The 26,406-nt window shown below is 49.8% G+C and overlaps 1 long non-coding RNA gene across 1 annotated transcript in view; it reads left to right on the top strand.

The window, feature by feature from the left end:
* The window catches only part of LOC140411136 (uncharacterized), a 179,097-nt gene extending 163,756 nt beyond the window's left edge, over positions 1 to 15,341 (top strand). The window contains exons 2-3 of the long non-coding RNA XR_011940832.1: positions 7,900 to 8,003; positions 14,204 to 15,341. This is a non-coding gene — a long non-coding RNA (uncharacterized lncRNA). The remainder of the gene's footprint in view (positions 1 to 7,899; positions 8,004 to 14,203) is intronic.
* The last annotated feature ends 11,065 nt before the right edge of the window (positions 15,342 to 26,406 follow it).

The following is a 26,406-nucleotide window of genomic DNA, read 5'->3' on the forward strand; positions in this document are numbered from 1 at the left end:
AGAGCTCCCAGTGATCCAGATAACGGAAACCCTCCCTCCTACACCAGCTGTTTAGCCACGTGTTTAGCTGCTCTATCTTCTTATTTCTAGCCTCACTGGCACGTGGCACAGGGAGTAATCCCAAGATTACAACCCTCGAGGTCCTGTCTTTTAACTTTCTGCCTAGCTCCCTGAACTCCTGCTGCAGGACCTCATGCCCCTTTTTGCCTATGTCGTTTGTACCAATATGTACAACGACCTCTGCCTGTTTTCCCTCCCCCTTTAGGATGCCCGCTACCCGTTCGCAGACATCCTGGACCCTGGCACCAGCGAGGCAACATACCATCCTGGAGTCTCTTTCACGTCCACAGAAGCGTCTATCTGTGCCCCTGACTATAGAGTCCCCTAATAATATTGCTCTTCTGCGCTTTAACCCTCCCTTCTGAACATCAGAGCCAGCCGTGGTGCCACTGCTCTGGCTGCTGCTGTTTTCCCCTGATAGGCTATCCCCCCCGACAGTATCCAAAGGGGTATACCTGTTCGAGAGGGGGACAACCACAATGGATTCCTGCACTGACTGCCTGCCCTTTCTGGTGGTCACACATTTCTCTGCCTGCAACTTGGGTGTGACCACATTTATATAACTGCTATCTATGACGCTTTCCTCCACCTGCATGCTCCTAAGTGCATCCAACTGCTGCTCTAACCAAACAATGCGGTCTGTGAGGAGCTCCAGTTGGGTGCACTTTCTGCAGATGAAGCCACCCGGGAGCTGGAAGCCTCCCGGACCTGCCACATCTCACAGTTAGAGCACTGCGCCCCTCTAATTGATACTGCATCAATTAATTAGTAAATTAAATTTAAAAGTTTTTTTTTAAAGTTACTGTTAACTATATGCTTCCTAGCACTAGATTTCTACTATAAATGTGAAAGCTAAATACAGTATTCTCCGATCTCTGGCTTATATACCCCTCTAAATTATAATTAAGTAATTATGTTTAATTAGTTTAACAATGCTTAATTTTTTTAATTTAGTGTAGATTCTCAACCAGCCACTCAGGTCACAGCCTTTCTGTGATGTCACTTCAGTCCCCCCCCACCCCCACACACAATTTGAAAAGATAATAAAAGTAAAAATGAGTAAAAATCACTTACTTACCTTCCGAGGGTCTCAGACATCCTCTGGTTCTCTCCCTGCAGATTAAAAGTTACAGGCCAGAAAAAAGAGAGAGAACAAAACAGTAGGGAAAAAGCACCTTCTCCCACTCTGCACCGAATTACCTCACTGCACCAAATTACCAAGTTCCAAATTCCCACTCCGGCTGTGTCTCTTTGACCTGCGCAAAGCTTACTGAGTATGCTTTCTGTCTGTCTTTTATATAGACTTCAGCTGACCAGGGTGACTCACACTACTTAAATTTCAAAGAGAAGAATACAATGTGCACCTTTGTGCCCCTAAACAGGCCTCAGGTGACTGACAGATAACTGCCTCTCAGCAATTAGGGTGGGGGCAGCTTCAGCCAATCAGACACAGCTGAAGATGGTTGGGCCACAGCTGAAGCAGCCATAGATGGTTGGGCATCGGACACTATCCTGAGGAACTCCTGCAATGATGTCCCGCTAATGTGATGGAGCGTTAATCAGGGCCTCCAGAGCAAAATAACCTTCCACTACCCATTGTCCAGGCTTCTTACATGGGGAACGGTTTTGATTTTGGGACGTCAGAAATTCCTGAAAATGAAAGGAAGATTTCCATTCATAAAACACTCTTCAATATCTCAGTTCATCCCAAAGCACCTTACAGACACTGGATTGCTCCTGAAGTGTAATCACTTGATTTAAAATTTAGCAACCCACAAATAGTAAATGAGACAAATAACCAGTTTAATCTATTTTGGACAGTGTTGTCCGAAGGAAAAATGTCAGTCAGCAAGTTAGATCGGCCTTCTGGAAAGTGAACCCACGGAAAGCAATGAGTCCTGACGGGGTCCCTGGTCATGCACTCAGACCAACTGGCGGGTGTCTTCGCGGACATCTTCAACCTTTCCCTACTCCGTTCTGAGGTTCCCACCTGCTTCAAGAAGACCACTATCGTACCAGTGCCAAAGAAGAACCAGGCAACGTGACTCAACGACTACCGTCCGGTGGCCCTGATATCTATCATTATGAAGTGCTTCAGGAGGTTGGTCATGAGACACATATCTTGGATAGCTCCCAGAATTCTTTGTGTTTCGGACACAATGTAATTAAGAGAATGACAGAAGTATTAATTTCCCATCCCTAATTAAGGGAGCTGTTAAGAGTCAATTACATTGCTGTGGGTCTGGAGTCACAAGTAGGCCAGACCAGATAAGGATGTCCTTCCCTAAAGGACATTAGTGAACCAGATGTTTTTCTTTTAATGACAATCAACAATAGTTTCTTGGTCATCATTAGACTTTCAATCACATATTTTTATTGAATTCAAATTTCACCATCGGCAGTGGTGGGATTTGAACCTGGATCCCCAGAGCATTACTCTGGGTCTCTGGTTTACTAGTCCCAGTGACAATACCACTACGCCACCTCCTCCTGAATTACCCTCTTATGGACTGAACTGATCTCTTCACACATCTCTACTGAGTAGTGCTACACTCCTGTATGCTTCACCCGACGCCTGTGTCTATGTATTTACATTGTGTTTACATTGTGCATTTATCGTATGGCCTATGTTTTTTCCTGTATGGAATGATCTGCCAGGACTGTACGCATAACTATGCTTTTCACTGTGCCTCGGTCCACGTGACAATAAATAAATAAAATAAAACAAATGCGGTATGTAGAAAGAGTCATCTCCCTTTTAGTGCGTGCACCGCTGGGAGGTCCTCGTTGTTTGATTCACGGTCAGGTTGAACTTAGGCAGGTTGATAATATGTACACTGCAGGTGACTGTGGACAGAGATAAACCGAACAAAGGTTTTCGGTGAACTTAGCTGAGCTTGAACCAACTGACGTTGACGATGACGTGGAAGGGCTGAGGGAACAATGGATTTTCAACCTTTGAGGAATCATGTGATGGAGATGTTTGAACTGCGTGACCCTCCAAAATGCGGCCACTTGCCAAACCATAAGGTATTGACGTAACAAGCAAGCTGACAGCAATGGAAAAAAAAATGAAAAGGTAATTATTTGCCCAGAAGGTTTCACAATGTCTTGAAGGGTGCTGACTTAAGAGAAAGGTGAAAATAAATTAGCTTGATTCCACAACAAAGTTAAATCCCTGAGCTAGATGCACTCTCTCTCTCTCTTTCTACCCCCGTACTCACTAGTTACAATAACCTGGGTGAGACAGTGATCTCTCCGTGGGGGTTCCTGCACCAAGCTTCATGTTAAAATTGATTCCATTGGCCTTGTTTATCAGTCCCTTTTTCTCTCTCTCTTTCCTTAATTCTCTCTCTCTCTGTCTGACACTCTTCTTTTTCTCTTCTTTCTCTTATCTCTCCCTCTGCCTCTCTGACTGTGCCAGACCTCAGGATTACAAGGATTGCCAATATCTCATTAATTACATTTCAACGTTTGCCAAACATGGAACCAGTTTTTTTTCCGCAATTTGCAAAGCGCATTCCTGAGATTATGCGCAAATTCCTTTCCCTGAATGCAGTCTGGCCCTTTCATCATTGAGTGTGTACATTGGCTAATGTAATTAACAGCTAAATCAGAGACTTCAACCCCTGAATGTGCATCCTGATGCTTTTCCGCTGTTAAGGATCTTGAGCCTTTCCTGGCACAGAGAGACTTTGTGGGTTATTTCTCTGGGCTGTTCATTTCACAATGATAAAACCATCCATGCCCTCCTGCTCATCGCTATCCGCTTGGGTCAGTCAGTAGCACCCTCATCTCTAAACCATATTTTGCAGGCACGGGACTGGAGCACATAACCTCGCAAAGATGCTTAGGCTGCACTGTCAGGGTTATCGTCTGTCATGTGAGATGCGTGGAGTTGAAAAAAATGGATGGGAATTGTAAAATGGCGGCATTGCCAGGCATAGTTCAGGGAGCACTGGGGTGGTGGGTGAACTTGGGTGCCAGTTAGGACATGCATAGCGGTGCGTTGGATGAGCTCAAGTTTATAACGGGTGTGTGCTGAGAGGCTGGGCTGGACAGCAATGGAATAGTCGAGTTCTGGAGGTCATAAAGGCATGGATCAATGTTCCAGAAGTAGACCACCTGAGGCAGGGAGGTGGAGGGGGTTTGGGGGGGGGGAGGGGGGTGGGGGTGGGGGGGGGGGGGGGGGGGGGGGTCGGCCAATGATACAGAGGTTGGATTGGCAGAAAAGAGGCTGACTTTTACCCTGGGGCAAACCACTCGTTTGCCCAGAACCCAGTCGCTGGTGCTGCCTGGACTGCAATTGGCGCAGGAAAATGATCGATGGTGGCCAGGGACAGGTAAGTCCCGGGCATTTAGGACAGGAGAGATCAAAGGGCTTATCGAGCGGGGAGGGCGAGTGTGAAACAGCTAGGCTGAGCACCCAACATGGTTTATCGTAGAATCATAGAATTTACAGTGCAGAAGGAAGCCATTCAGCCCATCGAGTCTGCACCAGCCCTTGGAAAGAGCACCCCACTTAAGCCCATGCCTCCACCCTATCCCTGTAACCCCACTAAGTGCAATTTATCATGGCCAATCCACCTAACCTGCACATCTTTGGACTGTGGGAGGAAACCGGAGCACCCGGAGGAAACCCACGCAGACACGGTGAGAATGTGCAGACTCCGCACAGGCAGTGACCTAAGCCGGGAATTGAATCTGGGACCCTGGAGCTGTGAAGCAACTGTGCTAACCACTGTGATACCACGCTGCCCCATGCACATTCCCCACCTCCCTTCCCACCAAAAACACATCTGGTAGGGTTGGGGTAGGATGCAGTGGGCAAGGTAGTGACAGGGATGGGTCAAAATCCAGTCCAGCGGCACCCAGCACACCTCTCACCCACCTGCATGGATCACAATTCTTTCCAGCTGATGGCGAGTTGCCTTGGTGCCGTCTGCCATGTTCTGTAGACTGGCTGATATGAATGATGCACTACAGAGCATATAATTTAAATAAATTATTATGCAAAAACTGCGTGGTAAAGATAACTAGAATAAGTAAATAACAAACTACCAACACCAACTGACTATTATAGAACTACTGCAAAATATATCTATCCACCAACACAACTTACTCCCAACTCCCAGATACAGAGTCATGTGGTGGGTTTACACTGCCACCTGCTGGTTGGAGGTCGTGTATAATATTATGTACAGAATTGCTTTTGGACATCATCACACCATCGTGTGACGAATGTCTCACCCACTGGCTGGGATGGGTGGGTGGATGAAGGAAAAGGGAGAAAGAAGAAAGAACGGGAAGAGTAATATCCCCATTGGTAAACAGGAAACGGGTCTGTCATGATTTCCTATCATGAGCTATTAACTTGAGAACCAAATCAGCATGGCAATGAAAACATCAGAGCTTATTCATTTCAGCTCCACACACATTTCCCAACAATCAGTCACTAATGAGAAGGCACTGCCAAAAATAACTTTGACTCTGACCCATCTCAGCACTGCTTCTTTTAACACTTTCATCCCAACTTGAAAATCCCTCCATAAGCTCACTCTCTTCCTTCCTCTGTGACTACCCACAATCCTTAGCCTTACCTGCAGCTCCTACACTCATCGCCTTCCCCCTCCCCCCCCCCCCCCCCCCCCCCCCCACCACCCCTCACACACACACTTTAGTGGCCATATCTTCAGCTGCAAAGATTTGATGGGGTAGCACGGTAGCACAAGTGATTAGCACTGTGGCTTCACAGCGCCAGGGTCCCAGGTTCGATTCCCTGCTGGGTCACTGTCTGTGCGGAGTCTGCATGTTCTCCCCGTGTGTGCGTGGGTTTCCTCCGGGTGCTCCTGTTTCCTCCCACAGTCAAAAGACATGCAGGTTAAGTAGATTGGCCACGATAAATTGCCCTTAGTGACCATAAAAGGTGAGGAGGGGATATTTGGTCACGGGGATAGGGTGGAAGTGAGGGCTTATGTGGGTCGGTGCAGACTCGATGGGCTGAATGGCATCCTTCTGCACTGTATGTTCTATGATGCTCTGGGATTTCCCCACTAACCCTCCCTACCTCCCTACTTTTCTCTCCTCTTCTCCTTAAGACACTCCTTAAGATGCTCCTTAAAAGCTACCTCAGCCCAAGTTCCAGCACACCTATCCTAGTATCTTATTCTGTAAACTACCTCAGGCAGCTTTGCCCGGTCAAAGGCATGATGACCATGTCCTGTTTTTACCGGACAGTTCCGTTTTTTTCACTAAACCTCCCCATGTCCCACTAATTTGCTCAAAAGAGCCCAACCGTCCCAGTTTGCAGCTTTTCCCCCTTCGCATCACCCATTTCAGAGATTTCTCTCAGACCTTCACTTTTTCTCACAAAGCAAGAGCCACTCTTCAATTCTCATGCCCCTCACTGTTACCTCACGCTCCGTTTACAGTGAGCAAAATCCCCCCAAAAAACATTCCTCTCACCCTGCACTGCACCCTGGGATTTGGGAATACCTCTCACCCTGCGCTGCACTCTGGGATTTGGGAATGCCTCTCACCCTGCACTGCACCCTGGGATTTGGGAATGCCGCCACCCTCCTACTGTGAAGCAGCTGGGCCGAGACGCCCACACCTGCGCAGGAATCCTTCTCACCCCACATCCAGAGCTTTTCCCCCCAGGATGGCCCTCAATGGGACAATCTCGCCGACAAACGTCTGTGTTCTTCTGCCTGTTTTCTGGCACTGTCTTCAGCTGCGTCCATCTCCCGTACCAGCCTCCCCGAACAGGCGCCGGAATGTGGCGACTAGGGGCTTTTCACAGTAACGTCATTTGAAGCCTACTTGTGACAAGAAGCGATTTTCATTTCATTTCATTTTCATTTCTGTAGCCTCCCTCGCAATAAGAAAAAAAGCATTTCTCAAACTGTTGTTTTGTCTTCGCTCAAGCAACAATTGCCCGGCAAACACCATCCCACACAGAAGGTGAATCCCCTTCCAATTGGTCTTCCTGAGCCTGTTGGCATATTATCTGTGGCCAAGAGATGTGTCAATTACTTCCTGCAAGTTGTAGGCACAGCTTAAATTGTTAATTAAAGCAGGTAAGGTTTGGCCCCTCTGCACAGTTCAAGTCCTCCTAACACTTCCATCCTCATCCAATTAATAAGCATCACTGATAGAGCTGGTTTGTCCTTAAGATAAATACCACTTTCAGGGATTTAATTAATAAGGGCCGCATTGTCTCTCTGAGGAGACAGGTGGATGTCAGGGTGAGTGACAGTGGTAAGGGACAATCATCAAAGCCCCAAGGGAGCACAGCACATGACAGATAACAAGACAACCAACGTGATAGGTGCCATCACATGACCTCCCAATTCCCGCTGTCCCTCCCCTAGACGCCTGCCATTGGTCACCCAACGCATGTACAAGAACCCGGCCTTCCCAAGGCTTTTCAATGTGTCCCAGTTCTCAGAGTCCTTCCTTCTGGCTTCCCTGTGTTCCCATTTTTTATTTTGGCTATTGTTTCTTTTGGTCCGGGGATCATTAATTGAGATAAACTTTTAAATCGAGCAGAGGAAGTACAGAATTCAAAGTTTCAAATAGTTTGACAATTGGAACACTATGGCCTCAAGTTTTGTATTTGGGGAAGGAAATCCCAGACTTTCTGGCACCCAGCAGATTGGAGTGATTTTGTTCGATTGGTTGGCTGGTGGCCAATGGGTTGACGAGGGATAGTGTTCTGCCTGGCAACAGACAGCAATTGGTTACTGCGAGTTGGGAGTTTTTTTGGAGAGAGCCCAGCAGAAGACATGAGACCCTCAAAATAAGAAGCTGTGTTTTCTCCCCCTCTCGCTCTCTCAGCTGGCTGCCTGCCGTATCTGTGAGTCTACAGTGAAGACCATTACAAGCTGAAGGAAAAGATAACATCCAACTGAAGGTCTAAACCCAGAAGCAGTAACAGCAAGGTAAGTTTGTGATTACTTTAAAATGTTTGGGAAATCTGAAATTGGTTTTAAAAATGCTTGAAAAGAACTTCCGGTGGCGGTCATGGAGGAGTAGGTCGCACATTTGATAGCTCCCGCCTGTAACGGACTTTTGGGCCTTTTCCCCCTGTTTTTTTCCGGATTTTATGGGATAAATCAGTGAAGAGTGAGACAGTGAGGAGAAATCCCTCTCTGGTGTATGGAGAATTGGACCAGAAGTGGCCATGTGAGATGACAAAGTCCTATAAGGGAGACGCAAGCAGAGCTGGTAACACGGGACAGCATGGCGGAGAGCAAGGGCCGTGGGGAGACGGCACAGTGGTCGACGGAGCAGCTGGTGACGTTTTTCGAGGATTGTAGGCAGTAGTCAGAGGGGAATTAATCTCGAACCAGGCCCACAGAGAAAAGGTGGAACGGGCTGAGAGGGACAGGTTAGTTGAGGAGATACTCCAGGTGGACAGGAGATACTCGGAGGCCCCGGTCGCAGGGCTACTGAGGGAGCGGCGGAGGTTACAGGTGGAGTTTGGGCAGTTGACCACAGGAAAGCAGTGGAGCAGTTGAGGAAGGCAAGGGGGGCGATCTATGAGTACGGGGAAAAACGCAAGTAGCATGTTGGCGCACCAGCTCAGGAAAAGGGAGGCGGCCAGGGAGATAGGGAGAGTAAAGAGTAGAGACGGTAATACTGTCCTGAATCCAGCGGGGGTGAATGAGGTGTTCAAGGACTTTTATAGTAAATTATATGAGTCGGAGCCCCCAGCTGGGGTGGAGGGGATGAGGCAGTTTCTGGATCAGTTGAGGTTCCCGAGGGTGGAGGAGGACCTGGTGGAGGGGCTGGGAGCCCCAATTGAGATTGAGGAAATAATCGAGGGGCTGGAGGGCATGCAGTCGGGCAAGGCCCCGGGGCCTGACAGCTACCCGGTGGAATTCTATAAGAAGTTTTCAGAGATATTGAGCCCACTGCTGGTGAGGACATTTAACAAAGCAAGAGAGAAGGGAGTCCTCCCCCCCAACAATGTCGCAGGCCTTGATTTAATTGATCTTGAAACGGGAGAAGGATCCGGAGCAAGGCGGGTCTTACAGGCCGATTTCTCGACTGAATATGGATGCCAAACTAGAGCACCGGGTCTCGCTCTACGTAGGTGACCTGCTCTTGTACATTTTGGACCCATTGGAGGGGATGGGGGAAGTAATGTGAATCTTGGGGAAATTTGGCAATTTTTTGGGGTATAAATTGAACATGAGGGGGGGAAAAGCGAGATGTTTGCGATCCAGGCAAGAGGACAGGAGAAGAGACTGGGAGAGCTGCCGCTTATAATGGTAGGGAAGAGCTTTCAATATCTTGGAACCAAGGTGGCCTGGAAATGGGAGGTACTACACAAGTTAAACCTATCCCGGCTCGTGGAACAAATGGGAGGGGACTTTAAGAGATGGGACATGCTCCCGCTATCACTGTGGGGAGGGTACAGACTGTGAAAATGACGGTCCTTGATGCATGATCAATTACACAAAGACGAGAGTAGGATGTAATCGAGGCTTTATTACACTGAGATGTGTGGCCTCCAACAGCAGCTGACGAAATGGCTGCTGTACGGGGAGCACACATATTTATACTCCGCCTACTGGGCGGAGCCAGCAGGCAGGGATCTACCCCCGTACCTGTAGTACAGGTACCTTACCGTAAAGCACCCATATCAACATCCTATATATACATCAGTGGTGACTACCACATTCACCCCCTGTTAAAGAAAATGAGTCCGGCAGGGGTGGTGGAGAACTATATACAGAAAGTTGTGTTTTAAAAGTACAGATAATATTACAAATTCAGGCGGTCCGGTGCCTTGATCTGTCGTTGAGAGACCCGCAGTGCTGGTGGCAACTCTGGCGGCGGCTTGGTCTTCAATGACTCTGGGAGCGTGCCGAAATCCTCTTCATCCCCGGGTGGGAGCAAGGGGAGGATGGAGTGTCCCGGAGCGGGGACTGCGGTGGGGTGCGCCCAGGGAGCGGAGGGTCGCGCCGGGGCAGGGGGGCTGGGGGTGTGTGGAATAGGCTGGTGCCAGGTCCCTGAGGGAGACTGTCTTGGCGGCCGTCAGGGTATACACAGGCGCCCTGCGGATTGGCGTGAAGTAGCTGTACCCTCTCAACCAACGGGTCCGCCTTGTGGAGTCGATCATGTCTATGGTGGAGAATGGGTCCTGGGGCTGCCAGCCATGTTGGGAGCGAAACCCCGGAGATGGACATCCTAGGGGAGGCAAAGAGACGTTCATGGGGGGTTTCATTAGTTGCGGTGCACAGGAGCGTCCAAATGGAGTGAAGTGCATCAGGGAGGACCTCCTGCCAGTGGGAGGCCGGGAGATTTCTGGACCGTAGGGCTAGCTGGACGGCCCACCAGACTGTCCCATTCTCCCTCTCCACCCGCCCGTTTACCCTGGGGTTGTAGCTGGTCGTCCTGCTCGAGGCAATGCCCCTCTTGAGCAGGTACTGGCACAGCTCCTCGCTCATGAATGAGGATCCCCGGTCGCTGTGGACGTAGGCGGGGAAGCCAAACAGAGTGAAGATGGTGTTGAGGGCTTTGATGACGGTGGCAGACGTCATGTCGGGGCATGGGACGGCAAAGGGAACTGGGGAATATTCATCGACCACACTGAGAAAGTACGTGTTGCGGACGGTGGAGGGGAGGGGCCCTTTGAAGTCCACACTGAGGCATTCAAAGGGGCGGGAGGCCTTCACCAGGCGTGAAAGGTCTGGCTGGTAGAAGTGCGGTTTACGCTCCGTACAGACCTGGCAGCCTCGATGGAGTAGGGCAGGTTGCGGGCCTTGATGAAATGGTAAAAACGTGTGACCCCTGGGTGACCGAGGTTGTCGTGCAGGGTTCAGAGTTGGTCCACTTGTGCGCTGGCACATGTACCTCGGGATAGGGCATCGGGGGGCTCGTTGAGCTTACCGGGGCGATACAAAATCTCGTAATTGTAGGTGGAGAGCTCGATCCTCCACCTCAATATTATATCGTTTTTGATCTTGCCCCGCTGTGTGTTATTAAACATGAAGGCAACCGACCGTTGGTCAGTGAGGAGAGTGAATCTCCTGCCGGCCAGGTAGTGCCTCCAATGTCGCACAGCTTCAATGATGGCTTGGGCCTCTTTTTCGACAGAGGAGTGCCGAATTTCGGAGGCATGGAGGGTGCGGGAAAAGAATGCCACGGGCCTGCCTGCCTGGTTGAGAGTGGCGGCTAGGGCGACGTCCGATGCATCGCTCTCGACTTGGAAGGGGAGTGTCTCGTCGACCGCGTGCATTGCGGCCTTGGCGATGTCGGCCTTGATACGGTTAAAGGCCTGGTGAGCCTCGGCCATCAGAGGGAAAACAGTGGATTGAAAGAGTGGGCGGGCCTTGTCCACATAGTTTGGGACCCACTGGGTGTAATACGAAAAGAACCCCAGGCAACGTTTGAGGGCCTTGGGGCAGTGGGGGAGGGAGAGTTCCATGAGGGGGCGCATGCGATCGGGGTCGGGCCCCAGAACTCCATTCTGGACTACATAGCCGAGGATGGCTAAGCGGTTTGTGCTGAACACGCACTTCTCGTTCTTATACGTGAGGTTGCGGAGAGTGGCGGTGTGGAGAAATTTGGTAAGGTTGGCGTCATGATCCTGCTGGTCGTGGCCGCAGATGGTGACGTTATCCAGGTACGGGAAAGTGGCCCGCAGCCCGTACCGGTCAACCATTCGGTCCATCTCCTGTTGGAAGACCGAGACCCCGTTGGTGACGCCAAAGTGAACCCTAAGAAAGTGGTAAAGGCGGCCGTCTGCCTCAAAGGCAGTGTATGGGCAGTCCATCTTGCGGATGGGGAGCTGCTGGTAGGCCGATTTCAGGTCTACTGTCGAGAAGACCCGGCAATCTGATTGACCATGTCAGATATGCGTGGGAGGGGGTACGCGTCGAGCTGCGTGTACCGATTGATGGTCTGACTGTAGCCAATGACCATCCTGTTTTTCTCCACAGTTTTGACCACTACCACTTGGGCTCTCCAGGGGCTGTTGCTGGCCTCGATGATGCCTTCCCGCAGCAGCCATTGGACTTCAGACCTGATGAAGGTCCTGTCCTGGGCGCTGTACCGTCTGCTCCTGGTGGCGACAGGTTTGCAATCCAGGGTTAGGTTTGCAAAAAGGGAAGGTGGGTTGACCTTAAGAGTCGCGAGGTCGCACACAGTAAGGGGTGGTAGGGGCCTGCTGCATTTCAGGTTAGGCTCTGGAGGTTGCACTGGAAGTCCAGGCTGAGTAGCAAGGCAGCGCAGTGGTTGGGGAGGACGTAGAGCCGGAAGCCGCTGAACTCCACGCCCTGGACAGTGAGAGTGGCGATGCAGTACCCTCGGATCGCCATGGAGTGGGATCCGGAGGCCAGGGAGATTCTCTGGTTAATGGGGTGTACCGCGAGGGAGCAGCGCCTTACCATATCCGGGTGAATGAAGCTCTCAGTGTTCCCGGAGTCCAGCAGGCAGGAGATCTCGTGCCCGTTGACCTTCACTTTAGTTGAAGCAGTCGCGAGGTTGTGTGGTCGAGACTGGTCAATCGTGACCGAGGCGAGACGCGGCTGGTCGTTGGTGACTACCACAGTCCTCCCCAGATTTCTGTTTGTCTTTCAGTGCCTCCCCATCTTCATCCCTCAGGCCTTTTTCAAGCAGGTGAATAAGATTATTTTGGGCTTTGTGGGCGAATAAAACCCCGTGAGTGAAGAAAGTGTTGCAGGAGCGCAGTCAGAGGGAGGGTGGGTTGGCGCTGCCGAACTTCTGCAATTACTACTGGGCGGCTAATATAGCCATGATTAGGAAGTGGGTTATGGGGGAGGGGTCGGCATGGGAGCGGATGGACGCAGCGTCATCCAAACACACCAGTCTGGGAGCATTGGTAACGGCACCTCTTCCGTTCTCACCGGCCCGATACGCCACAAGTCCAGTGGTAGTGGCGGCTCTGAGGATTTGGGGGCAATGGAGGAGATATAAGAGAGTGGAGGGAGCATCGATTTGGACCCCAATTTATAATAACCACAAGTTTGTACCAGGATGGCAGGTTCCGGAGTTGGCAGAGGGCAGGAATTGGAAGGTGAGGGATCTGTTTATAGACGAGAGCTTTCCCAGCTTGACAGCTTTGGGGGATAAATTTAAATTGCCAGCAGGGAATGGTTTTAGGTATTTGCAGGTGCGAGACTTCCTGAGAAAACAGGTGCCGGCCTTTCCGCTGCTGATGCCACGGGGGATACAGGATAGAGTAGTTTTCAGTACCTGGGTGGGAGAGGGGAAAGTATCGGATATTTACCAGGAGCGTTTGGAGGCCGAGGAAACTCCAGCGGAGGAGCTTAAGGGCAAGTGCGAGGATGAGCTAGGAGGAGAGATAGAGGCGGGGCTATGGGCGGAAGCCCTAAGCAGGGTTAATACCTCCTCATCATGTGCCAGGCTTAGCCTGATACAATTTAAGGTAGTCCACCAGACACACATGACAGCGGCTAGGATGAGTAAGTTTTTTAGGGTAGAGGAGAGGTGTGCAAGGGGGCGCGGGAAGCCCAGCAAATCATGTCCACATGTTTTGGGCATGCCCGAAGCTTAGAGGGTTTTGGCAGGGTTTCGCTGAGGCAATGTCCACGGTACTAAAAACACGGGTGGTGCCGAGTCCGGAGGTAGCGATCTTTGGAGTGTCGGAAGACCCGGGAGTTCAGGGGGCGAAGGAGGCCGACGTCTTGGCCTTTGCCTCCCTGGTAGCCCGGAGACGGATTTTATTAATGTGGAGGGATACGAAGCCCCCGAGTGTAGAGACCTGGGATAGTGACATGGCTGGGTTTCTCAGTCTCGAGAAAATAAAGTTTGCCTAAAGAGAGTCTACGCTTGGGTTCTCTCGGAGGTGGCAGCCGTTCGGCGACTTTCTCGGGGAAAATTAAAATGTCAGCAGATGCAGTATTCCAAAGGGGGGGGGGGCTGCTGGAGGGGGGGGGGGGGGGGGTGATTGTTGTTGTATGGTTGAGGTGCGTGAAGATTGGGCTGGGGGGAGAAAATTTTTATTTTACCATGTTGATGTCATTGTTTCTGTTGCTGTTATAAACATTTTCAAATAACTCAATAAAATTTTATTTTAAAAAATGCTTGAAAAGAAGATTTAAGAATTTGCATCACTAGTAAAGGGATCATTTCTACTTATCTTTAGATAATAAGAAATACTGGTATATATTATTTGGTGACAGTTGACCTGGAAGCAATACCAATAGCAAATACGATACAGAACCCATGTGGCGAGTAGGAACAAAGAAGTTCTGCAACAGGGGACACAGAGAAGACAGACACAAAAGAGAACTGCAAACGCAAAGGAGAGCTAGAGACGGAAGACAATCAGCACACAAAAGCAAACACAATGAGAAAGCAGACATGACCGAATTCAGGTGAAGAGAAGCCAGCAAAGCTCTCTACTCAAAGGTCAGCTTTCTGTCTACCAGTAAGAAGAAGAAAAGACTTCCAGAAGCTCTCAGAGAAGCAATGCATGAATGAGCTAAAAGGACTCATTCTTACGAGTGGAGCAAATAGCTCAGGCAAGAAGTGTAAGTTTGCATCAGAGGACCAGATTGTTAACTGGGTAGTGTTGGTCAGTTGGAAAGGAGCACTGAAAAGCTCCAACATCAGGACTGATGTGGCCCAAGTGAGCGAAAGTTCATAGACACGTACCTCAGTCCTGTTAACTGTATCCAGGGCTCTTTAAAACAAATCAGCTGTAAACTGAACATGGATTAAAAGGAAAATTATACTGCAAATGGAAAGGTAATTTTCACTTTATATATTTGATACAACAAGATACTTTGAACAAAACCATGAATATCCACATCACTACCTCCACGCAAAGTGGAGCTACACCTAGTTCCAGAATTTGCTGACTCAGTCTCAGGTACATAGCAATTCCAATTGAAGTTTCCCTGGTAACATCCATTAAGGGAGAGCAGCTATGCTGCTGCCTCTCAGCTCATTGTCATAATATACACCAGTATATCATGGTGCAGACACACACACACTGATGGACATGCAGTAGGACCAATCAGCATACACAACACCGCAGCCAATCACCAGTGAGAGCACACGCACAATAAAGACAGGGGACAGGACAGTTCCCGCACATTCTAGTAGCAGCCAGCTCGGAGCACAGAGCTCACAGCCTGCAACACAGACATTCACCATGTGCTGAGTGCATCACCTGGTTAGGACTAGGCAAGGGTCAACAGTTAAAGCTGGTATTGCATTTACCCACAGTTCAAGTATGTTAATATAGTTTACCTTATAATAAAATAGAGTTGCACCACTTCCAGTGTTGGTGACCTGTTTGTGATCCAGAACACCCAACACATCACTCATGACATGGGAAACTATTCCAGACATCTGAATCAGCAGCCAGGATTTCAGTTTGAAGCCTCAATTAAAGTATGGGATCTCCAACATGAGAGCAATTACTCCAATACTGTGCTGGACTGTCAGCCTCCTGCAATGCTGATTGAGTGCTGCACTGCCAAAGGTGCTGTTTTATGGATGAGGATGTTCAACTGAGGCCTCATCCACTCTCTCAGGTGGACATAAAAGATGTCTTGGCTTTTTCGAAGAATTCTTCCCCCTATGCTGGCCAATACTTACTGTTATAACCCATCAGGTTTTACAGGGTAAAGATAGTCTGCTAAACCGTGGAGATGGTAGAATACAAGCTGCCCCTATAAGGGGGCAGGGGACGTCAACTAAGGCAATGTGCCTTTGTATTAATAGAGTAATAGAGTCATCGGATCCATACAGTGCAGAAAGAGGCCATTCGGCCCATCTGCACCGGCCCTTGGAAAGAGTAGCCTATTTAAGCCCACGCCTCCAACCTATCCCCATAACCTAGTAACCCCACCTAAACCTTTGGACACTAAGGGCAATTTAGCATGGCCAATTCACCTAACCTGCACATCTTTGGACTGTGGGTGGAAACCGGAGCACCCGGAGGAAACCCACGCAGACACGGAGAGAACGTGCAAACTCCGCACAGACAGTCACCCGAGACCGGAATTGTGCACCGGTCCCTGGATCTGTGAGGCAGCAGTGCTAACCACTGTGCCGCCGTGCCTCCGTCAGCCAGTCAGGCACCGACTAGAGAAGAACCAGTAGGGAACTACTGGAGTTGTGCATATCGTTAGCGTGTTAACTAAAAAACTTTTTTTTTCTCTCCAATAAGGGTGGCACAGTGCGTTCCCTCCGGGTGCTCCCGTTTCCTCCCACAGTCCATACCTGTGCAGGTTAGGTGGAATGGCCATGCTAAATTGCCCTTAGTGTCCAAAAGGTTAGGTGGGGTTGTTGGGTTACGGGGATAGGGTGGAGCTGTGGGTCTTAAGTACGGTGCTCTTTCCAGAGGCCGGTGCAGACTCGATGGGCCGAATTGCCTCCTTCTGCACTGTAAATTCTAGGATTCTACAAACTCGTTGTGGATTCTTTTCGCTGCCCCTTACAAAACCTATCCCTCAATCCAATTCACCAAAATAGTTGATCTGGCCATTCTCACTTTGCTGTTTTTGGGAGCTTACTGTGCACAAATTGGCTGCTGCATCTCCTGCATTATAACAGTGCCTCCACTTCAAAAATAATTCGCTGACTATAAAATGTCTTGTGATTTCCTGAGGTCATGAAAGGGACAATAGAAATGCAAGCTCCTCCTTTTGCTGGCTATTTCTGAATGATGTGCCCAGGCCGTGATTGGCAGCAGCTTATGCAAACGCCACGGGTTGACGTGCGCCTTTTGAGATCAGGCAGCTGAGCGGGAAGTTGCGGGCTTGGGCCTGGAACCACTGTGGTCTGCGTTGACTCCCTACTGAACTGAGCAGTACCCAGGCCACTTAAAGAACCGTGGGAGCCCAAGACCATCCTTTTACATTTTGAAGTTGCTCAGTTGCGAGCAGGTGTTTTTTTTTGCGGAGTTCTGTGCGGAGGAGGGGGCAGGTGCGATGTTACAAATGGTATCGCCTTACTCACCATCCCAAACCCATGACAAAAGTGCCATTGAAATCCGATCTCTGGCCCTTTGAGGAGTTTTGCTCATATGCGAGTTTGCATTGTGTTTCAGCATCCTCCATTTAGCCTTTTCGGAATAGAACGTACCAGCATATTTTCACACCCTAATCTCGACAAGAACCATTTCTCAGGTGCAGTAAAAGCAGCCGTGAAAAGCCGTGGACAGCTGAGTCCATTCTAGTCATTAACCCGTATTGTGTCAGATGCGGGTCGCACTCCAGAAGGACTTCCCTCAAGCATAATAGCATTTCGCCACAATACACTCTGATTAGTCCGTTGCACCATTACCCATGCACACAGCTACAGAGCCCGTTACCTGACTAACTTAGTGGGGGACCAGGAACCTTCGGAAGAAGAGTGGGCCATTCAGTCCCTCGAATCTGATTGGCCATTCGCTTGGCTCAGGGCAACTGGACCTCAACCCTATTTATCTGCCTTGGTTCCATAACACTTTGATGAACAAAAAGCTGCCGGTTTTGGCATTGGGACATGTCGTGCTTTACAACATCGGTTACAAACATTCATTAGAAATGGGGGCATTTGGCCTCCCATGCTTGCTCCATCGTTCAATAAATTATTGGCCAACCTCCCCTTGATAAGCTTTGATTTCCTTGCCTCAAAAGGATCTATGTACCTGTGCCTTAAAAATATTCAGTGACCCCCCACCACCCCCCCCCCACCCCCCACCCCCCTCCTCCCTCCACCTCCAGTTCCAAAGAAAGTTCCAAAGTGGCACAAGATATTCCCCCTCATCTCTGTCCAAAAAGGGCAACCCCTACATTTAATACTGTGCCAACCAAAACAGAAAATACTGGACCATCTCAGCAGGTCTGACAGCATCTGAGGAGAGAGAAGGGAGCGAACGTTTTGAGTCTGTCTGACTCTCTGTCAAAGCTAGAGAGAACTGGTAATAGGATGAGATTTATACTATTGTGAGAGAGCGGGGGGGGGGGGGGTGAGGGGGGAGGGAGTGTGGTAGAGCAGCTTTGGCACACTGCTTACCCCTATTCTGCCATTAACACATTCTGATCTCTTAATGGCTACTATCAACGCCCTTTCATTGTCTCCACCATTTACAATCACTTTGTCTTTTTGTCCATGACATCTTTGTCAGTCTCCACCAATCACTGACCCTTCTGGGAGGTGAGTAGTTAGTTTAAAAACCTTACCTTTACAGGAGCAGCCCATTGGATTTCGGCGGCAGCGGTGCGCAGGGGCCTTCTTGGAGGTGAGTAGTGAATTTAAAACCACTTACCTTTACAGGAGCAGCCCTTTGGATTTCGGCGGCAGCGGTGCGCAGGGGCCTTCTGGGAGGTGAGTAGTTAGTTTAAAAACCTTACCTTTACAGGAGCAGCCCATTGGATTTCGGCGGCAGCGGTGCGCAGGGGCCTTCTTGGAGGTGAGTAGTGAATTTAAAACCACTTACCTTTACAGGAGCAGCCCTTTGGATTTCGGCGGCAGCGGTGCGCAGGGGCCTTCTGGGAGGTGAGTAGTTAGTTTAAAAACCTTACCTTTACAGGAGCAGCCCATTGGATTTCGGCGGCAGCGGTGCGCAGGGGCCTTCTTGGAGGTGAGTAGTGAATTTAAAACCACTTACCTTTACAGGAGCAGCCCTTTGGATTTCGGCGGCAGCGGTGCGCAGGGGCCTTCTGGGAGGTGAGTAGTTAGTTTAAAAACCTTACCTTTACAGGAGCAGCCCATTGGATTTCGGCGGCAGCGGTGCGCAGGGGCCTTCTTGGAGGTGAGTAGTGAATTTAAAACCACTTACCTTTACAGGAGCAGCCCTTTGGATTTCGGCGGCAGCGGTGCGCAGGGGCCTTCTGGGAGGTGAGTAGTTAGTTTAAAAACCTTACCTTTACAGGAGCAGCCCATTGGATTTCGGCGGCAGCGGTGCGCAGGGGCCTTCTTGGAGGTGAGTAGTGAATTTAAAACCACTTACCTTTACAGGAGCAGCCCTTTGGATTTCGGCGGCAGCGGTGCGCAGGGGCCTTCTGGGAGGTGAGTAGTGACAGCAGTTTTATTTGTTTTTATATAAGGCGGGAACCGGAAGTTCTACCTCTGGCAAGTGCCCCCCCCCCCCCCCCCAAACCAATAAATTCTGGTGGAGAGGAAACCCGAGACACTACACGTGTAGTGTCTCCCACCCGCCCTCCTCCTCTAACCTAATAATAAGACCCATTGGTGTAAGGTAAGTGCCATATTATATTATTAGCATTGTGCAGGTCAAGGATCGGTGGTGGAGGAGCAGTCTCTGTCAGCGAGAGAACCTGAGAACATCTCAGACACTCAGAAGGCAAGTAAGTGATTTTTACTTTTATACCTTTTTTCAAATTGTGTGTGTCGGGGGGGAAATTGAAGCGACATCACAGAAAAGCTGTGACCTGAGTGGCTGGTTGGGATTCTAACCTAAATTTAAAAAATATTTGAGTATTTGGGAACTAATTAAACATAATAACTTAATTATAATTTAGAGGATATCTAAGCCAGAGATCGGAGAGTATTATAGTTAGCTATCGCATTTCTATTAGAAATTTAGTGCTAGGAAACAGATAGTTGACAGTAACTTTGCAATTTAAAAAAAAAAAAAAGTATTTATAAAAAAAAAAAGAGACAAATTTTAATTTTAATTAATTGACGCAATGTCAGTTAGAGGGGTGCTGTGCTCTGACTGTGAGATGTGGCAGGTCCGGGAGGCTTCCAGCGTCCCGGGTGGCTTCATCTGCAGAAAGTGCACCCAACTGGAGCTCCTCACAGACCGCATGGTTCGGTTGGAGCAGCAATTGGATGCACTTAGGAGCATGCAGGTGGCGGAAAGCGTCATAGATCGCAGTTATGTAAATGTGGTCACACCCAAGGTGCAGGCAGAGAAATGGGTGACCACCAGAAAGGGCAGGCAGTCAGTGCAGGAATCCCCTGTGGTTGTCCCCCTCTCGAACAGATATACCCCTTTGGATACTGTCGGGGGGGATAGCCTATCAGGGGAAAACAGCAGCAGCCAGAGCAGTGGCACCACGGCTGGCTCTGATGTTCAGAAGGGAGGGTCAAAGCGCAGAAGAGTAATAGTAATAGGGGACTCTATAGTCAGGGGCACAGATAGGCGCTTCTGTGGACGTGAAAGAGACTCCAGGATGGTATGTTGCCTCCCTGGTGCCAGGGTCCAGGATGTCTCCGAACGGGTAGAGGGAATTCTGAAGGGGGAGGGCAAACAGGCAGAGGTCGTTGTACATATTGGTACTAACGACATAGGCAGGAAGGGGCATGAGGTCCTGCAGCAGGAGTTCAGGGAGCTAGGCAGAAAGTTAAAGGACAGGACCTCGAGGGTTGTAATCTCGGGATTACTCCCTGTGCCACGTGCCAGTGAGGCTAGAAATAGGAAGATAGAGCAGACAAACACGTGGCTAAACAGCTGGTGTAGGAGGGAGGGTTTCCGTTTTCTGGACCACTGGGAGCTCTTCCGGGGCAGGTGTGACCTGTATAAGATGGACGGGTTGCATCTAAACCGGAGAGGCATAAATATCCTGGCCGCGAGGTTTGCTAGTGTCACACGGGAGGGTTTAAACTAGTATGGCAGGGGGGTGGGTACGGGAGCAATAGGTCAGAAGGTGAGAGCATTGAGGGAGAACTAGGGAATAGGGACAGTGTGGCTCTGAGGCAGAGCAGACGGGGAAAAGTTGCTGAACACAGCGGGTCTGGTGGCCTGAAGTGCATATGTTTTAATGCAAGGAGCATTACGGGTAAGGCAGATGAACTTAGAGCTTGGATTACTACTTGGAACTATGATGTTATTGCCATTACAGAGACCTGGTTGAGGGAAGGGCAGGATTGGCAGCTAAACGTTCCAGGATTTAGATGTTTCAGGCGGGATAGAGGGGGATGTAAAAGGGGAGGCGGAGTTGCGCTACTTGTTCGGGAGAATATCACAGCTATACTGCGAGAGGACACCTCAGAGGGCAGTGAGGCTATATGGGTAGAGATCAGGAATAAGAAGGGTGCAGTCACAATGTTGGGGGTATACTACAGGCCTCCCAACAGCCAGCGGGAGATAGAGGAGCAGATAGGTAGACAGATTTTGGAAAAGAGTAAAAACAACAGGGTTGTGGTGATGGGAGACTTCAACTTCCCCAATATTGACTGGGACTCACTTAGTGCCAGGGGCTTAGACGGGGCAGAGTTTGTAAGGAGCATCCAGGAGGGCTTCTTAAAACAATATGTAAACAGTCCAACTAGGGAAGGGGCGGTACTGGACCTGGTATTGGGGAATGAGCCCGGCCAGGTGGTAGATGTTTCAGTAGGGGAGCATTTCGGTAACAGTGACCACAATTCAGTAAGTTTTCAAGTACTGGTGGACAAGGATAAGAGTGGTCCGAGGATGAATGTGCTAAATTGGGGGAAGGCTAATTATGACAATATTAGGCGGGAACTGAAGAACATAGATTGGGGGCGGATGTTTGAGGGCAAATCAACATCTGACATGTGGGAGGCTTTCAAGTGTCAGTTGAAGGGAATACAGGACAGGCATGTTCCTGTGAGGAAGAAAGATAAATACGGCAATTTTCGGGAACCTTGGATGACGAGTGATATTGTAGGCCTCGTCAAAAAGAAAAAGGAGGCATTTGTCAGTGCTAAAAGGCTGGGAACAGACGAAGCCTGTGTGGCATATAAGGAAAGTAGGAAGGAACTTAAGCAAGGAGTCAGGAGGGCTAGAAGGGGTCATGAAAAGTCATTGGCAAATAGGGTTAAGGAAAATCCCAAGGCTTTTTACACTTACATAAAAAGCAAGAGGGTAGCCAGGGAAAGGGTTGGCCCACTGAAAGATAGGCAAGGGAATCTATGTGTGGAGCCAGAGGAAATGGGCGAGGTACTAAATGAATACTTTGCATCAGTATTCACCAAAGAGAAGGAATTGGTAGATGTTGAGTCTGGAGAAGGGGGTGTAGATAGCCTGGGTCACATTGTGATCCAAAAAGACGAGGTGTTGGGTGTCTTAAAAAATATTAAGGTAGATAAGTCCCCAGGGCCTGATGGGATCTACCCCAGAATACTGAAGGAGGCTGGAGAGGAAATTGCTGAGGCCTTGACAGAAATCTTTGGATCCTCGCTGTCTTCAGGGGATGTCCCGGAGGACTGGAGAATAGCCAATGTTGTTCCTCTGTTTAAGAAGGGTAGCAAGGATAATCCCGGGAACTACAGGCCGGTGAGCCTTACTTCAGTGGTTGGGAAATTACTGGAGAGAATTCTTCGAGACAGGATCTACTCCCATTTGGAAGCAAATGGACGTATTAGTGAGAGGCAGCACGGTTTTGTGAAGGGGAGGTCGTGTCTCACTAACTTGATAGAGTTTTTCGAGGAGGTCACTAAGATGATTGATGCAGGTAGGGCAGTGGATGTTGTCTACATGGACTTCAGTAAGGCCTTTGACAAGGTCCCTCATGGTAGACTAGTACAAAAGGTGAAGTCACACGGGATCAGGGGTGAGCTGGCAAGGTGGATTCAGAACTGGCTAGGCCATAGAAGGCAGAGGGTAGCAATGGAGGGATGCTTTTCTAATTGGAGGGCTGTGACCAGTGGTGTTCCACAGGGATCAGTGCTGGGACCTTTGCTGTTTGTAGTATATATAAATGATTTGGAGGAAAATGTAACTGGTCTGATTAGTAAGTTTGCAGACGACACAAAGGTTGGTGGAATTGCGGATAGCGATGAGGACTGTCTGAGGATACAGCAGGATTTAGGTTGTCTGGAGACTTGGGCGGAGAGATGGCAGATGGAGTTTAATCCGGACAAATGTGAGGTAATGCATTTTGGAAGGGCTAATGCAGGTAGGGAATATACAGTGAATGGTAGAACCCTCCAGAGTATTGAAAGTCAAAGAGATCTAGGAGTACAGGTCCACAGGTCATTGAAAGGGGCAACACAGGTGGAGAAGGTAGTCAGGAAGGCATACGGCATGCTTGCCTTCATTGGACGGGGCATTGAGTATAAGAATTGGCAAGTCATGTTGCAGCTGTATAGAACCTTAGTTAGGCCACACTTGGAGTATAGTGTTCAATTCTGGTCGCCACACTACCAGAAGGATGTGGAGGCTTTAGAGAGGGTGCAGAAGAGATTTACCAGAATGTTGCCTGGTATGGAGGGCATAAGCTATGAGGAGCGATTGAATAAACTCGGTTTGTTCTCTCTGGAACGAAGGAGGTTGAGGGGCGACCTGATAGAGGTCTACAAAATTATGAGGGGCATAGACAGAGTGGATAGTCAGAGGCTTTTCCCGAGGGTAGAGGGGTCAATTACTAGGGGGCATAGGTTTAAGGTGAGAGGGGCAAGGTTTAGAGTAGATGTACGAGGCAAGTTTTTTACGCAGAGGGTAGTGGGTGCCTGGAACTCGCTACCGGAGGAGGTAGTGGAAGCAGGGACGATAGGGACATTTAAGGGGCATCTTGACAAATATATGAATAGGATGGGAATAGAAGGATACGGACCCAGGAAGTGTAGAAGATTGTAGTTTAGTCGGGCAGTATGGTCGGCGCGGGCTTGGAGGGCCGAAGGGCCTGTTCCTGTGCTGTACATTTCTTTGTTCTTTGTTCTTTGTTCTTTGTTCTTTGTTCATCTAGCCCCATTGTTCCACACAGCAGTACAAATATCATCCTATAACCTGTTCTCTCTAGCTTTGACAAAGAGTCATCCAGACTGGAGACGTTAGCTCCCTTCTCCCTCCACAGATGCTGTCAGACCTGCTGAGATTGTCCAGCATTTCCACTTTTGGTTTCAGATTCCAGAATCCGCAGTAATTTGCTTTTAAAACAGGACCCCCTTGTTCTGGACTCACCCACAAGGGGAAGCATCCTTTCCACACCCACCTTGTCAAGATTGTTAAGGATCTTATCTACGTGGATCAGTCACCCCTCATTCTTGGAAACAAGCCCAGCCTGTCTGATGTACCGTGTTATGGGTCCGGGTTTACAGAACCCCAAAGTGTTTCATGGAGTTCAACCGACCCGCAACTTTTAATAGATCGTGGTGTGGGAAGCACACGGCCTACTCTCCAGGTGTGATACAGCAGAAATGGACAAGTGTTTTTTAAAACAAAACAATGTTTATTCTATGAACTCAAGTTAACACTTTTAAAACAAACATTGAATATCTTAACACCCATTACTTCAAAAATAACCCCAAAACACTACAACACTAAATAATCCTTCAAACTATTCCTTTAAACATCCAAAAGACTTCAAACCTTCAAAAATAGGAGCACATTAGGTTACATTCAATATATGCATAGACTTTGGATTGCCAAAATCAACAGACCAGCTCTGTGTTTCTTCATGCAGCTCACAGCAAAACACACAGACACTCCCAGCTGCGATCTCAAACTGAAACTCAAAAAGCAGAAGGGAGCTCAGCTCCCCCACCCTCTGACATAACTTCAGTAATATAATCAGCTCCATTTCTTAAAGGTACACTGCTTAAACATCCATTTCTTAAAGGTACTCTCACATGACAACTGTCAATTACCACGAGCTTTATTGCACAAGATGTTGTGCCTCCTGCAGCTGGAACCAGAATGGAAGCAGCGCAGGAGAGCAGACACTTTTATACAGCGCCTACTGGGAGGAGCCAGCAGGCAGGGATTTACTGTTGTACCTGTAATACAGGGGCAGTACCGTAATATATGCAATGTTACTAGTGGTGCTTACCACATTCACCCCCTGTTTAAAAAAAAGTCCTGCGGGGGTGAAGAAAAACATTACAGATTGAGTCTGTCGGGGGCTCTGACCCTCCGCTGCGATCGCCTCAATCCTGGTGGTGATGTGGGAGCTGACGTGGTCACCTGCGACTCCGGGAGCGTGTTGTCCTCTGCTTCATCACCCCTTAGTGGATCCAGTGAGGGGACGGATCCTGCTGGAGTGGGGGCTGCGATGAGGTTCACTGGTGGGAGGGTGGGTGGCGCAGGGGTGAATGAGGCAACTGGAGGGGGGAGGAGCCATATCAGGTCAGGGATTGTGGGCGGGGACCCAGCGGGTGCCAGGTCCCGGAGGGAGACTGTGTCCTGTCGACCGTTGGGGTGTGCCACGTAGGCGTGCTGCGGGTTTGCATGAAGGAGGTGGACTTTCTCAACCAAGGGATCCGATTTATGGGTCCGCACATGTTTCCGGAGGAGGACGGGCCCAGAAACTGTCAGCCATGTTGGGAGCGAGACCCCGGAGGTGGACCTCCTGGGGAAGGCAAACACACGTTCGTGAGGGGTCTCATTAGTGGTGGCGCACAGAAGCGACCGGATGGAGTGGAGAGCATTGGGGAGGACCTCCTGCCAGCAGGAGCCCGGGGGATTTCTCGACTGAAGGGCCAGCAGTCCAGACCGTCCCATTCTACCACTCCACCTGCCCGTTTCCCCGGGGGTTGTAGCTGTTCGTCCTGCTCGAGGCGATGCCTTTGCTGAGCAGGAACTGACGCAGCTCATCACTCATTAAGGAGGATCACCGATCGCTGAGGATGTAGGTGGGGAAACCGAACAGAGTGAAGATGCTGTGCAGGGCCTTGATGACCATGGCAGAAGTCATGTCGGGGCATGGGATGGCGAAAGGGAACCGGGAGTACTCATCAATTACATTGAAGAAGTACACGTTGCGTTCAGTGGAGGGGAGAGGCCCTTTGAAGTCCATGTTGAGGCGCTCAAAGGGGCCCGAGGCCTTCACCAGGTGCGCTCGATCTGGCCGGGAGAAGTGCGGCTTGCACTCTGTGCAGACCTGGCAGTCTCTGGTTACAGTCCTGACCTCCTCAATGGAGTAGGGCAGGTTGCGGGCCTTGACAAAATGGAAGAACCGGGTGACCCCGGGTGGCAGAGGTCATAGTGGAGATCCCGGAGTCGGTCCACTTGTGCGCTGGCACATGTACCGCGGGATAGGGCATAAGGGGGCTCATTGAGCTTCCCCGGGTGATATAAGATTTCAGAGTTATAGGTGGAGAGCGCGATCCTCCACCTCAAGATCTTGTCGTTTTTGATCTTGCCCCGCTGCGTATTGTTAAACATGAACGCCACCGACCGTTGGTCAGTGAGGAGAGTGAATCTCCTGCCGGCCTGGTAATGCCGCCAATGTCGCACAGTTTCCACGATGGCTTGGGCCTCCTTTTCGACAGAGGAGTGGCGAATTTCAGAGGCATGGAGGGTGCGGGAAAAGAAGGCCACGGGTCTGCCCGCCTGGTTGAGGGTGGCGGCCAGAGCGACGTCCGATGCATCGCTCTCCACCTGAAAGGGGAGGGTCTCGTCGACCGCGTGCATTGTGGCTTTGGCGATGTCCGCCTTGATGTGATTGAAGGTCTGGTGGGCCTCAGCCGTCATGGGGA

The sequence above is a fragment of the Scyliorhinus torazame genome, chromosome 4 (assembly GCF_047496885.1).
Source record: "Scyliorhinus torazame isolate Kashiwa2021f chromosome 4, sScyTor2.1, whole genome shotgun sequence".
Lineage (NCBI taxonomy): Eukaryota > Metazoa > Chordata > Chondrichthyes > Carcharhiniformes > Scyliorhinidae > Scyliorhinus > Scyliorhinus torazame.